Here is a 16,555-nt window from a genome sequence, read left to right on the forward strand (position 1 = left end):
TAATTGGGATGCTTGTCCAAGAAAGGGCAGTACCCAAGCACCGGTCCACCCACATATCAAATTATCAAAGTAACGAACGTGAATCATATGAGCATGAGAAAACTAGCTTGACAATAATTCCCATGTGTCCTCGGGGGCGTTTTTCTCTATATAAGAATTTGTCCAGGCTTGTCCTTTGCTACAAAAAGGATTGGGCCACCTTTCTGCACCTTATTTACTTTCATTGCTTGTTACCCGTTACAAATTACCTTATCACAAAACTATCTGTTACCGATAATTTCAGTGCTTGCAGAGAATACCTTACTGAAAACCGCTTGTCATTTCCTTCTACTCCTCATTGGGTTCGACACTCTTACTTATCTAAAGGACTATGATAGACCCCCTACACTTGTGGGTCATCACCTTTCAATTGGTATTAGATCCTCGTCTCTTTATTAAGTGTTTCACCACCCGAAGAGGATGGTTGACACCGAGGAGGAAGTGCCCAAGGCTGTGGAGTTGACTTCGATCACTCAAGACGACCTAAATGAAGCTATGGCTTCACTTGAGACGTCTATGACGGTCGAAGTCAAGTCCATGCTTAAAGAATTACTTGAGGGGATGAAATCCACTCCCGATTCCTGCTTGTGGTTAAACCCACGGCATCGGAGTCGGAGGCCAATTCCGCCAAGGAAGCGGCTAAAGATACTCATGTTCCTTCCCCTCATGACAAGAATGAAACGGGAACCTTTGCCTTGGTTCCCCCTCCCCCGGTCTATGGAGGACCGGTCCCCACAACACGCATAAATATTCATGGTCCTCCTCCCAAGCTTGTTAAGGGTGATTTTGCAAATTGGATCTTTTGCATTAAGTCTCATTGGAATCATTGCTCAACTAACCTTTGGAGAATCATTAAGCAAGGCTTCTACCCGCATGATCCAAACAACTTCACCCCAAGAGAAGAAGTGGACGATCAATACAATCACTCCACATTGTTCGTCCTTCAAGAAGCAGTTCCTCTCGAAGATCTAACGCACCTACAACTGTTCACTCGCGCAAAGGATTGTTGGGAGCATGTTGTCTCGATGTACAAGGGAAGCTCAATCATCCAACAGTCCAACTTTGAAGTGGTACTTGATGAGGCCGATGAATTAGTGATGCTTGAAGATGAGGATCCGCGTGACCTTTACCCAAGGGTGACTACTCTTGCGGTTGCTCTCCAAGATCATGGAAGCAAGGACACGGATGACACTTGGATCAAGCGCAAGTTCCTCAAGGCCATCATGCCATTCAATAAGGCCATGTCCTCCATGATTCTTCAAAGGCCGGACTTGCACACCTTGACCTCAAGTGAAGTGTTGGATGAGTTTATCTCCATGAACATCATGAACAAGACCCCCGACAATGCTCTTGCTCATGTCCGTTCAAAGAAGAGCACTCCTAGCCTTACTTTGAAGGCCAAGGCCATTCTAGAAGGAGAAGAAGAGGAAGAAGAAGAGGAGGAATAAGAGGAAGAAGAAGAGGAGTGTGGCCCTGAGGATACCAAATATGCTTACCATGAGCATATGGCTCTTGCGTCAAGGCAATTTTGGAGCAACAAGAGGAACTCTAGGCCCAACTTCAACAAGAACAACTCAAGTGGGTCAAAGAACAAGCAACATGAGAACTTGCAACAATTGTGGCAATGTGAGTCACTTTTGTCTGATTTTGGGATCCGGCAACCCTTGAGAGGTTCGAACTCTAGGGTGCGTGCCGAGATCTCAACCTGTCCAGCCTGCCTACTCGCGATCCTCCCTAGCCTAGCGCGTAGAGCTCACAGAGACACAAAGACACAGAGATTTATACTGGTTTGAGCCACCGTTGTGGTGTAATACCATACTCCAGTGTGGTGTGGTGGATTGCCTCGAGGGGCTATGGATGAACTAGTACAAACGATGAACAAGCCTCTGGAGGTGAGGTGTTCTTGAACTGGTGTGGTTCTCGGGGTGGAATCGATCTCTCTCCCCCATATGGTGGTGGCTAAGTCCTATATATAGTGGCCTTGGTCCTCTTCCCAAATATGAGCGGGAAGGGATTCCACAACGGCGAGATTTGAAAGGGGACAAGTAGTACAGTCTATCCTGACAAAAGTAGTCTTTGCCTGCGAAAAGCCTCTGGTCATGACGCTGCGGTGGGCTCGGTGATGACCTCCGTCCTGCCGTCCTGGCGGTCTTAGTCTCGTTGCACCAGAATGGAAACCTTTAGCTGATTCCTTGGGACTCCATGCCTGTGGCTTGCCTCCCTTGCATCGAAGAGGAAACCTGCACTTTGCACCCGCCTGGCGCCCGCTTGGCCTTGGTCGTGTTGGCTCACATCAGCTGAGCCTCATGAGGTAGGTGCATAGAACTCTCCGCCCCTCAGGAGCCCTCCCGAGGAGGCCAACTCCTTCAGGGGTCTTGGCGTCATCTGCCTCGCGAGGCTTGGCCCCTCGCGATGGTCTTGCTGTGCTGGTGCTAAAGCTGGGTCGTACCAGGCCATCGATGGAGCCACGTGGTGGGTCGCATGCAGGCAGGACTGGATACCCCCAAGTCCAGGACGCCGACAGTAGCCCCCGGGCCCAAGGCATGCTCGGACTTGGCTTCCAGGCAAAGCCAAAGGGCAAGTGTGGAGTGTCGCGGTCCCTAACCGCCTGCAGCCTGGATGGCGTGTGGCGATTGATTGGACGTGGGCGACTCCGCTTCCCATGCTGCCTCGGCAACTGCTCCAGTCTGACAAAAGGGGTGCCGACCACGCTTCGGATCGGCACCGCTGCCCCAGAGTCGGCGGGCAGCAACTTCTTCCCTTTCTTTATGCATAGCGTCTACTTCGGGCTGGTACCTCCGTTCTCCCCCTTCTTCTTTACCATCCTTCACCATTACGGACTCCAAGCGCCCCACATCCATGCCAACTCCATCCTCCTTTTGTCCCTCTTCACCTTCTATTGTGAGGCGTTCCTGGGGGTGTTGCCCTCTGTTGCCATGTTCCGCCATTTCTTCTATCTTCGCAAGACCGGCGACAATCCAATCGGGTGCATCGGTTTCGTCGCGGTGCGGGGTGGTAACGCAATCTCCCTAGCCGGGAAGAAGGTGGATGATGCTGTGAAGAGGTGGGTGTTGATGGATGGTAAGAGCTCCCAGAGCTCGCTGAAGCTGCCGACTGCATTCCCCGTCTCCGACAAGTGGTGGAAATCCGAGAAGATCACCGACCCTTCCCTGACGTCGTTCGTGAGGACGATGGACAAGGAGCTAAAGGACGCGAAGCTGATGGGGCAATGCTCATCAAGGAGTTCCTGAAGCAGCGCGTTGCGTGATAACCCGCAAGTATACGGGATATTTGTAGCCTCTTTCGATAAGTAAGAGTGTCGAACCCAAAGAGGAGCTAACGGTAGAACAAATACTCTCTCAAGTTCTATCGGCCACTGATACGACTCTACGCACGCTAGACGTTCGCTTTACCTAGAACAAGTATGAAACTAGAAGTACTTTGTAGGTGTTGTTGGATAGGTTTGCAAGATAATAAAGAACGCGTAAATAAAAACTAGGGGCTGTTTAGATAAAGATGCAATAAAGTAAATAAAGCGAGTGTGGTAAAGTGGTGGTAGGAGTGGTGAAAGTGTACCTAAGCAATTGACTATGTTACTAGACCGGTAATCACTATTGCAATTCTATTTGAGGGAGAGGCATAAGCTAACATACTTTCTCTACTTGGATCATATGCACTTCTGATTGGAACTCTAGCAAGCGTCCGCAAATACTAAAGATTCATTAAGGTAAAACCCAACCATAGCATTAAAGCATCAAGTCCCCTTTATCCCATGTACAACAATCCCCTTACCCGGGTTTGTGTTTCAATCACTCATGCAACCCAATATAAGCGAATCATGAACGCATTGCAACACCCTACAGCGGGAATCCCTCACGCTTGCGTGACACGGAGGGCACCACACGACAACACCAATAATAAAACATGCAACTCAAACCATTCATAGCAATTCATCAATCACCGATAGGACAATGGAAATCTAATAATATGAAGCATAAAGCACCATGTTGAAGTAGAGGGTACAACGGGTTGCGGGAGAGTGGACCGCTGGATATAGATGGGGGAAGGTGATGGAGACGTTGGTGAAGATCACGGTGATGATGACGGCCCCCGGCGGCATTCCGGCGGCACCGGAAGCAAGGGGGAGAGAGCCCTCCTTCTTCTTCTTCTTACTTGACCTCCTCCCTTGATGGGAGAAGGGTTTCCCCTCTGTTCCTTGGCTCCCATGGCGTGGGAGGGGCAAGAGCCCCTCCGAGGTTGGATCTATCTCTCTGTTTCTGCGTTCCCGAATTCTGCCCCTTCACCGTTTCTTTTATATCTGGAGATCCGTAACTCCGATTGGGGTCAATCTTTCGCCCAGATTTTTCCCGTAAAATTAGCTTTCTTGCGGAAAAAGAAGAGTGTCAACCGCCTTACGGGTGGCCCATGAGAGTCCAGGGTGCGCCCAGGAGGGAGGGCACGCCCCCCTGTCTCGTGGCCACCCCGGACACCGTTTCACGTTGATTCTTCCTCCGGAAAATCCCAAATATTCCAAAATAATTCTCCGTCCGTTTTTATCCCGTTTGGATTCCGTTTGATATTGGGTTTCTGCGAAACATAAAACATGCAATAAACAGGAACTGGCACTGGGCACTGGATCAATATGTTAGTCCCAAAAATAGTATAAAAAGTTGCCAAAAGTATATGAAAGTTGAAGAATATTGGCATGGAACAATCAAAAATTATAGATACGATGGAGACGTATCAGCATCCCCAAGCTTAATTCATGCTCGTCCTCGAGTAGGTAAATGATAAAGAAAGATAATTTTTGATGTGGAATGCTACCTAGCATAATCTTGATCATATGTCTAATCATGGCATGAATATTAAGATGCGAGTGATTCAAAGCAATAGTCTATCATTTGACATAGAAACAATAATACTTCGAGCATACCAATAAAGCAATCATGTCTTTTCAAAACAACAAGGCCAAAGCAAGCTTATCCCTACAAAATCATATAGTTTGGCCATGCTTCATTTTCGTCACAAAAAATGCCCCCATCATGCACAACCCCGATGACAAGCGGAGCAATTGGTTCATGCTTTTTAACACGTTTCAGCTTTTTCAACCCTCACGCAATACATGAGCGCGAGCCATGGATATAGCACCATAGGTGGAATAGAATATAATGATGGAGGTTATGTAGAGAAGACAAAAAAAGGAGAAAGTCTCACATCGATGCGGCTAATCAATGGGCTATGGAGATGCCCGTCAATTGATGTCAATGCAAGGAGTAGGGATTGCCATGCAACGGATGCACTAAGAGCTATAAGTGTATGAAAGCTCAACAAAAGAAACTAAGTGGGTGTGCATCCAACTTGCTTACTCATGAAGACCTAGGGCATTTGAGGAAGCCCATCGTTGGAATATACAAGCCAAGTTCTATAATGAAAATTCCCACTAGTATATGAAAGTGATAACATAGGAGACTCTCTATATGAAGAACATGGTGCTACTCTGAAGCACAAGTGTGGAAAAAGGATAGTAACATTGCCCCTTTTCTTTTTCTTTTTTTTCTTTTTTTTCTTTTTTTTCTTTTTTTTCTTTTTGGGTGGGCTTCTTTGGCCCCCTTTTTTTATTTAGGCTTCTTTGGCCTTTCCTTTTTTCTTTTTTTTTCTTTTTCTTTTTTTATGGGGAAATGTTCTATAATGATGATCATCACACTTTCATTTACTTACAACTCGATATTACAACTCGATACTGGAACAAAGATATGACTCTATATGAATGCTTCCGGCGGTGTACCGGGATGTGCAATGATCTAGCGTAGCAATGACATCAAAAAACGGACAAGCCATGAAAACATCATGCTAGCTATCTTACGATCATGCAAAGCAATATGACAATGAATGCTCAAATCATGTATATGATGATGATGGAAGTTGCATGGCAATATATCTCGGAATGGCTATGGAAATGCCATAATAGGTAGGTATGGTGGCTATTTTGAGGAAGATATAAGGAGGTTTATGTTTGATAGAGCGTATCGTATCACGGGGTTTGGATGCACCGTCGAAGTTTGCACCAACTCTCAAGGTGAGAAAGGGCAATGCACGGTACCGAAGAGGCTAGCAATGATGGCAAGGTAAAAGTGCGTATAATCCATGGACTCACATTAGTCATAAAGAACTCATATACTTATTGCAAAAGTTTATTAGCCCTCGAAGCAAAGTACTAGTACGCATGCCCCTAGGGGGATAGATTGGTAGGAAACGACCATTGCTCGTCCCCGACCGCGACTCATAAAGAAGACAATCAAAGAAACACCCCATGCTTCAAATTTGTCACACAATGGTTACCATACGTGCATGCTATGGGACTTGCAAACCTCAACACAAGTGTCTCTACAATCCACAACCACCCACTAGGATGACTCTAATATCACCACCTTTATATCGCAAAACTATTGCAAGGAATCAAACATATCATATTCAGCGATCTACAAGTTTATGTAGGATTTTATGACTAACCATCTGAATGACCAATTCCTGTCATCTCTCTAAATAGATATAAGTGAAGCAAGAGAGTTTAATTATTTCTACAAAAGATATGCCCACGCTCTAACAAATATAAGTGAAGCAAAAGAGCATTCTACAAATGGCGGTTTTCTATGTGAAGAGAAACAGGCAATCCCAACTTCAAATGATGTAAGTGAAGCATATGAAGCATTCTATAAAGCCACACTCAAAAGATATAAGTGAAGTGCAAAGAGAATTCTATAAATCAACCAAGGACTATCTCATACCAGCATGGTGCATAAAAGAAAAGTGAAAACTAAATGCAAAAGACGCTCCAAGACAGCACAAATCGTATGAACGAAACGAATTCGAAAACATACCGATACTTGTTGAAGAAAGAGGGGATGCCTTCCGGGGCATCCCCAAGCTTAGATGCTTGAGTCTCCTTGAATATTTACTTGGGGTGCCTCAGGCATCCCCAAGCTTGAGCTCTTGCCTCTCTTCCTTTTCCTCATATCGAGACATCCTCGATTAGACACTACATCCACACAAAACTTCAACAAAAAACTCGGTAAGATCCGTTAGTATAATAAAGCAAATCACCACTCTAAGTACTGTTGCAAACCAATTCATATTTTGTTTTTGCATTGTGTCTACTGTAATATAACTTTTTCATGGCTTGATCCACTGATATAAATTGATAGATTCATCAAAACAAGCAAACTATGCATCAAAAACAGAATCTGTCAAAAACAGAACAGTCTGTAGCAATCTGAACATTCACCATACTTCTGGTACCCCAAAAATTCTACCGAAATTAGGAAAAACAAACAAGTTGTATATCAAGACATTTCAAAAGGAATCGGAACCATTTGACGTTCCAGTTAAAAATGTAAAGTCGCCCACTACAGCCAAAGTTTCTACCCTACACCGTACAAACCAACAAGCATTGTAAACATCCTAAAGGCAAACCTTGGCACATTATTTTTATAATACAATGGAACTGTATAAGGGGATAATTATTTTTGATGAAAAGTTTTTGTAATCAAGATTCACAAAGTTTCCGTGAGCATGAACAAAGTTCAAGGAGCTCCCCCACTTCAACAATGCTTGTCTTTCTCACTTTCACTTTCCTTTTTTGAAAAGTTTTAGGTTCCCCTCTTTATTTATTTTTCAAACTATATGAAAGCACTCAACAGAAATAAATGACTCTCTAAAACTTCCGGGTTGTCTCCCTGGCAGCGCTTTCTTTAAAGCCATTAAGCTAGGCATTTAGTGCTCAAGTAATGAATCCACCCGGATCCCAAGGTATATCAAAGCCAATTTTAATTAACAATGATTTGTAATTTAGTAGTGAGCACAAAGTAACATAAATCATGCAACAACGATGTCTAACTCTCTTCCTATGCATCGGCATGCCATAAAAGAACAATTCATGCACACATAGTAAAGGCCAATGCATAGTATAAGCAGTTTCTTGCAATTTCATAGTATGGGAAACATAGAGAGGTGGAGAAATAGTCCCTCTCTCATAATAATTGCAAGTAGGAGCAGCAAGCACATGCATATTACATTCATCAAAATCACCTTGTGCAATGGTAAAAGTCAACCCATCAATATAATCCTTAATAAGCACAACCTTCTCCGATATAGTGTAGTTTGGAGAATTCAAAAAGATAATAGGACTATGGGTGCAATAGCAACAATTTCATGTTTAACATAAGGAACTATAGCAAGTTCATCTCCATAAGTATAATTCATATTGGCATCTTGGCCACAAGCATAGCAAACATCATCAAAAAGGGATATTTCAAACAAATTCAAGGGATCATAGCAATCATCCTTCGGTAAGCACGAAGGGGAATTAAATAATGTATGAGTTGGAGGGTTACTCTCATTATAAGGTGGGCACGGGTAGCTAATCCGCTCTTCCTCCTTTTGTTCTTCGCTCTCCTCATCATCTTTTTCATCCAATGAGCTCATTGTTTCATCACTTTCTTCTTCCATAGCTTCCTGCAAAATATTAGTCTCTTCTTGGACAACGGAGACTTTCTCCATAAATGCATTAATATAGTAATTGTAATCATAATTTTCATAGCAATATCTAAGTATAGCAATATTTTCAGGCCTATAAAAACCATCATCATTAAAAGCTTCATACTTTTCAAACAAAGATTCAATTTCATAAGCAGCCTTAAAAGCAACAAATTCTTCTATTTGTTCAACATCATAGTAATCATATATACCATTAGCATAAGAAGCTAAGGTTTCATTATCATTAAATTTGCATGAAAAGGGAAGGTGTGGAGCCTTCATCCTAGAGCAACAAGTAATATCATATCTCAAGCATAGATCCCGGGCATACGAACACAACATAATAAATTGATCCCACAATAGTTTCCCTTTTTGTGTCGAGCGATAATCCCTAAAGTATTCACGTTGATCCAACGTGTCTCCCATTATAAAGCTGAATGGGGTTTTCTCAGGATTATTAAAGTAGTACAAAATATCTCTCACATAATGAGAATCGAGGTTTTTAGGAGTTACCCCATCTCCATGAGTAGCAAGTACACCTAATTTTTTTGGTATTTTGTGTTCCATATCCATAACTAAAGATAGAGAACAACTTAGAACATCAAATAAAAATTACTTAGTGATAAAGCAAACAAGAATATTCATCCCACGCTATTACTCCCCGGCAATGGCGCCAGAAAAAGGTCTTGATAACCCGCAAGTATACGGGATAGTTGTAGCCTCTTTCGACAAGTAAGAGTGTCGAATCCAACGAGGAGCTAAAGGTAGAACAAATACTCTCTCAAGTCCTATCGGCCACTGATACAACTCTACGCAGGCTTGACGTTCGCTTTACCTAGAACAAGTACGAAACTAGAAGTACTTTGTAGGTGTTGTTGGATAGGTTTGCAAGATAATAAAGAACACGTAAATAAAAACTAGGGGCTGTTTAGATAAAGATGCAATAAAGTAAATAAAGCGAGTGTGGGAAAGTGGTGGTAGGAGTGGTGAAAGCCTAAGCAATTGACTACTTTACTAGACCGGTAATCACTATTGCAATTCTATTTGAGGGAGAGGCATAAGCTAACATACTTTCTCTACATGGATCATATGCACTTATGATTGGAACTCTAGCAAGCGTCTGCAAATACTAAAGATTCATTAAGGTAAAACCCAACCATAGCATTAAAGCATCAAGCCCCCTTTATCCCATACGCAACAATCCCCTTACCCGGGTTTGTGTTTCAGTCACTCACCCAACCCACTATAAGCGAATCATGAACGCATTGCAACACCCTACAGCGGGAATCCTTCACGCTTGTGCGACATGGAGGGCACCATAGGACAGCACCAATCGTAGCAATTCATCAATCACCGATAGGACAATGGAAATCTACTCAGACATCATAAGATGGCAACACATCATTGGATAATAATATGAAGCATAAAGCACCATGTTCAAGTAGAGGGTACAATGGGTTGCGAGAGAGTGGACCGCTGGATATAGATGGGGGAAGGTGATGGAGACGTTGGTGAAGATGATGGAGGTGTTGGTGAAGATCACGGTGATGATGACGGCCCCCGGCGGCATTCCGGTGCCACCGGAAGCAAGGGGGAGAGAGCCCCCCTTCTTCTTCTTCTTCTTCCTTGACCTCCTCCCTAGATGGGAGAAGGGTTTCCCCTCTGGTCCTTGGCTCCCATGGCGTGGGAGGGGCGAGAGCCTCTCCGAGATTGGATCTATCTCTCTGTTTGCGCGTTCCCGAATTCTGCCCCTTCACCGTTTCTTTTATATCTGGAGATCCGTAACTCCGATTGGGGTGAATCTTTCGCCCAGATTTTTCTCGTAAAATTAGCTTTCTTGCGGCAAAAGAAGAGCATCAAATGCCTTACGGGTGGCCCACGAGAGTCCAGGGCGCGCCCAGGCGGGGGAGGGCGCGCCCCCCTGTCTCGTGGCCACCCCGGACACCGTTTCGCGTTGATTCTTCCTCCGGAAAATCCCAATTATTCCAAAATAATTCTCCGTCCGTTTTTATCCCGTTTGGATTCCGTTTGATATTGGGTTTCTACGAAACATAAAACATGCAATAAACAGGAACTGGCACTAGGCACTGGATCAATATGTTAGTCCCAAAGTTAGTATAAAAAGTTGCCAAAAGTATATGAAAGTTGAAGAATATTGGCCGGGAACAAACAAAAATTATAGATACGACAGAGACGTATCATTGCGCTGCTTCAAGACCGCCCCGTCCCTTGTGGAAGCTTGGTGGCCACGACGACAAGATCCGCCTGCACCGAGATCCCCTTCCCGAGGAGGAGATGAACAAGGTGCTGCTCTACCTGACGGGAAGGGATCCGAGTGACCCTCCGGAGGGCTGGCTCCCGCTGTACGACCGTGACGACGCCGAGGAGGTCGTCGCGGCTATGCCTGTCTTCGACGAGCTTGAGTTTGTGCGGCTGGGGTCTTCCTTGCCGCATACTACCTTGGTGCTCCTCTCCTCCGATGGTCAATCCTCCGAGGCCACAGTGGATGAGGTAGTGGACGAATCCTCTGCCCCTGAGCAAAGGGAGCTCCTGCACGACTTGCCGGACGACAATGATGATGGCGAGCTCCCGGTGGTGGAGGTGTCGTGCCCTCCAGGGGTCACCACGAGGTCTGCGGTGGCCTCCTTGAAGCAGCACAAGCGACCGGTTGTGAAGATAAGCAGGACCGCGGTGATTTCTCTGGGCAGCAGCCCGCCTTCGCCGACGCCGTCCCAGGCGGCGCCAACCGCAAGCTCTCCTACTTCCAAGGGCTCGGCGCCACCTGCTCCACCTTAGCGCCCGCTCCTGAGCATGAAGAGGCACTACGCCTTCGTTGATCAGTAATTTTCTTCCTTATCCTTCTTTGTTAGTTCTTGAAGTGGTGTTGAATGCACTCTCCTGTCGTTAGGCAGCAGCCGTCGAAGAAGCAGAAGGAGGGTACGGAGATTGCCGCGGCCGCAGGAGACGGAGTTGTTGGGGAACGTAGTAATTTTAAAAAAATTCCTACGTACACGCAAGATCATGGTGATGGTATAGCAACGAGAGGGGAGAGTGTTGTCCACGTACCCTCGTAGACCGTAAGCGGAAGCGTTATGACAACGCGGTTGATGTAGTCGTACGTCTTCACGATCCGACCGATCCAAGTACCGAACGTACGGCACCTCTGAGTTCAGCACACGTTCAGCTCGATGATGATCCCCGGGCTCCGATCCAGCAAAGCTTCGGGGACGAGTTCCATCAGCACGACGGCATGGTGATGATGACGATGCTCTACCGGCGCAGGGCTTCACCTAAACTCCGCGACGATATGACCGAGGTGGAATATGGTGGAGGGGGGCACCGCACACGGCTAGGGAACGATCCGTAGATCAACTTGTGTCTCATGGGGTGCCCCCCTGCCCCCGTATATAAAGGAGCAAGGGGGGAGGAGGCCGGCCCTAGGAGGGGGCGTGCCAAGTGTGGAGTCCTACTAGGACTCCCTAGTCCTAGTAGGATTCCACCTCCCTTGTTGGAGTAGGAGAAGGGGAAGAGGGGGAGAGGAAGAAGGAAAGGGGGGCTGCGCCCCTTGTCCAATTCGGACGAGACGGGGGGCGCAGGCCTCCTTCCTTTTGGCCTCTCTCCTCTATTCCCGTATGGCCCAATAAGGCCCATATACTCCCCGGCGAATTCCCGTAACTCTCCGGTACTCCGAAAAATACCCGAATCACTTGGAACCTTTCCGAACTCCGAATATAATCGTCCAATATATTGATCTTTACGTCTCGACCATTTCGAGACTCCTCGTCATGTCCCCGATCTCATCCGGGACTCCGAACTCCTTCGGTACATCAAAACTCATAAACTCATAATATAACTGTCATCGAAACCTTAAGCGTGCGGACCCTACGGGTTCGAGAACTATGTAGACATGACCTAGAACTATTCTTGGTCAATAACCAATAGCGGAACCTAGATGCTCATATTGGCTCCTACATATTCTACGAAGATCTTTATCGGTCAAACCGCATAACAACATACTTTGTTCCCTTTGTCATCGGTATGTTACTTGCCCGAGATTCGATCGTCGGTATCCAATACCTAGTTCAATATCGTTACCGACAAGTCTCTTTACTCGTTACATAATGCATCATCCCACAACTAACTCATTAGTCACATTGCTTGCAAGGCTTATAGTGATGTGCATTACCGAGAGGGCCCAGAGATACCTCTCCGACAATCGGAGTGACAAAACCTAATCTCGAAATACGCCAACCCAACATGTACCTTTGGAGACACCTGTAGTAATCCTTTATAATCACTCAGTTACGTTGTGACGTTTGGTAGCACCCAAAGTGTTCCTCCGGTAAACGGGAGTTGCATAATCTCATAGTTACAGGAACATGTATAAGTCATGAAGAAAGCAACAGCAACATACTAAACGATCAAGTGCTAAGCTAACGGAATGGGTCAAGTCAATCACATCATTCTCCTAATGATGTGATCCCGTTAATCAAATGACAACTCTTTTGTCCATGGTTAGGAAACATAACTATCTTTGATAAACGAGCTAGTAAAGTAGAGGCATACTAGTGACACTATGTTTGTCTATGTATTCACACATGTATTATGTTTCCGGTTAATACAATTCTAGCATGAATAATAAACATTTATCATGATATAAGGAAATAAATAATAACTTTATTATTGCCTCTAGGGCATATTTCCTTCAGTCTCCCACTTGCACTAGAGTCAATAATCTAGTTCACATCATCATGTGATTTAACACCAATATTCACATCTGTATGTGATTAATACCCATAGTTCACATCGTCATGTGATCAACACCCAAAGGGTTTACTAGAGTCAATAATCTAGTTCACATCGCTATGTGATTAACACCCAAAGAGTACTAAGGTATGATCATGTTTTGCTCGTGAGAGAAGTTTAGTCAACGGGTCTGTCATATTACAGAGTCGTATGTATTTTGCAAATATTCTATGTCTACAATGCTTTGCACGGAGCTACTCTAGCTAATTGCTCCCACTTTCAATATGTATCCAGATTGAGACTTAGAGTCATCTGGATCGGTGTAAAAGCTTGCATCGATGTAACTCTTTACGACGAACTCTTTTATCACCTCCATAATCGAGAAACATATCCTTATTCTACTAAGGATAATTTTGACCAATGTCCAGTGATCTACTCCTAGATCACTATTGTACTCCCTTGCCAAACCAGGGCAGAGTATACAATAGGTCTGGTCCATAGCATGGCATACTTTTATAGAACCTATGACTGATGCATAGGGAATGACTTTCATTCTCTTTCTATTTTCTGCCGTGGTCGGGTCTTGAGTCTTACTCAATTTCACACCTTTGCAACACAGGCAAGAACTCTTTCTTTGACTGTTCCATTTTGAACTATTTCAAAATCTTGACAAGGTATGTACTTATTGAAAAACTTATCAAGCGTCTTGATCTATCTCAATAGATCTTGATGCTTAATATGTAAGCAGCTTCACTGAGGTCTTTCTTTGAAAAACTCCTTTCAAACACTCCTTTATGCTTTGCAGAATAATTCTACATTATTTCCGATCAACAATATGTCATTCACATATACTTATCAGAAATGTTGTAGTGCTCCCACTCACTTTCTTGTAAATACAGGCCTTTCCAAAAGTCTGTATAAAACCATATGCTTTGATCAACTCATCAAAGCGTATATTCCAACTCCGAGATGCTTGTACCAGTCCATTGATGGATCGCTGGAGCTTGCACATTTTGTTAGCACCTTTAGGATTAGAAAAACCTTCTGGTTGCATCATATACAATTCTTGTTTAAAAATCCATTAAGAAATGCAGTTTTGACATCCATTTGCCAGATTTCATAAATTGTGGCAATTGCTAACATGATTCAGACAGACTTAAGCATCGATACGAGTGAGAAAATCTCATCGTATTCAACACCTTGAACTTGTCGAAAACCTTTTGCAACAAGTCGAGCTTAGTATATAGTAACACTACTATCAGTGTCCGTCTTCCTCTTGACGATCCATTTATTTAACATGGCTTGCTGATCATCGAGCAAGTCAATCAAAGTCCATACTTTGTTCTCATACATGGATCATATCTCAGATTTTATGGCCTCAAGCCATTTCGTGGAATCTGGGCTCATCATCGCTTCCTCATAGTTCGTAGGTTCATCATGGTCTAGTAACATGACTTCCAGAACAGGATTACCGTACCACTCTGGTGCGGACCATACTCTGGAAGACCAACGAGTTTCTGTAGTAACTTGATCCGAAGTTTCATGATCATCATCATTAACTTCCTCACTAATCGGTGTAGGCGTCACTAGAACTAATTTCTGTGATGAGCTACTTTCCAATTTGGGAGAAGGTACAATTACCTTATCAAGTTCTACTTTCCTCCCACTCACTTCTTTCGAGAGAAACTCCTTCTCTAGAAAGGATCCATTCTTAGCAATGAATGTTTTGCCTTTGGATTTGTGATAGAAAGAGTACCCAACAGTTTCCTTTGGGTATTCTATGAAGACGCACTTCTCCGATTTGGATTCGAGCTTATCAAGTTGAAAACCTTTTTTCATATAAGCATCGCAACTCCAAACTTTAAGAAACGACTGCTTAGGTTTAATGCTAAACCATAGTTCATATGGTGTCATCTCAACGGATTTAGATGGTGCCCTATTAAACGTGAATGCAGCTGTGTCTAATGCATAACCCCAAAACGATAATGGTAAATCAATAAGAGACATCATAGATCGCATCATATCTAGTAAAGTACGGTTATGATGTTCGGACACACCATTAAGCTGTGGTGTTCCAGGTGGCATGAGTTTGTGAAACTATTCCACATTGTTTTAATTGAAGACCAAACTCGTAACTCAAATATTCTCCTCCACGATCAGATCGTAGAAACTTTATTTTCTTGTTACGATGATTCTCCACTTCACTCTGAAATTCTTTGAACTTTTCAAATGTTTCAGACTTGTGTTTCATTAAGAAGATATACTTATATCTGCTCAAATCATCTCATGAAGGTCAGAAAATAACGATACCCGCCACGAGCATCAACACTCATTGGACCGCATACATCGGTATGTATTATTTCCAATAATTCACTAGCTCGTTCCATTGTTCCGGAGAACGGAGTTTTAGTCATCTTGCCCAAAAGGAACGGTTCGCAAGCATCAAATGATTCATAACCAAGTGATTCCGAAAATCCATCTTTATGGAGTTTCTTCATGCGCTTTACACCGATATGACCCAAACAGTAGTGCCACAAATAAGTTGCACTATCATTATTAACTTTGCATCTTTTGGCATCAATATTATGAATATGTGTATCACTACGATCGAGGTCCAACAAACTATTTTCATTGGGTGTATGACCATTGAAGGTTTTATTCATGTAAACAGAACAACAATTATTCTCTGACTTTAAATGAATAACCGTATTGCAATAAACATGATCAAATCATATTCATGCTCAACGCAAACGCCAAATAACATTTATTTAGTTTTAACACTAATCCCGAAAGTATAGGGAGTGTGCGATGATGATCATATCAATCTTGGAACCACTTCCAACACACATTGTCACTTCACCCTCAACTAGTTTCTGTTTATTCTGTAACTCCTGTTTCGAGTTACTAATATTTAGCAACCGAACAAGTATCAAATACTCAGGGGCTACTATAAACACTAGTAAAGTATACATCAATAACATGTATATCAAATATACCCTTGTTCACTTTGCCATCCTTCTTATCCACCAAATATTCAGGGCATTTCCGCTTCTAGTGACCATTTCCTTTCCAATATAATCACTCAATTTCAGGCTTTGGTCCAGCTTTGGGCTTCTTCGCAGGACTAACAACTTGCTTGTCATTCTACTTGAAGTTCCCTTTCTTTCCCTTTGCCCTTTTCTTGAAAATAGTGATCTTGTCAACCATCAACACTTGATGCTCTTTCTTGATTTCTACC

This window comes from Triticum aestivum, chromosome 6B, assembly GCF_018294505.1.
Source record: "Triticum aestivum cultivar Chinese Spring chromosome 6B, IWGSC CS RefSeq v2.1, whole genome shotgun sequence".
NCBI lineage: Eukaryota > Viridiplantae > Streptophyta > Magnoliopsida > Poales > Poaceae > Triticum > Triticum aestivum.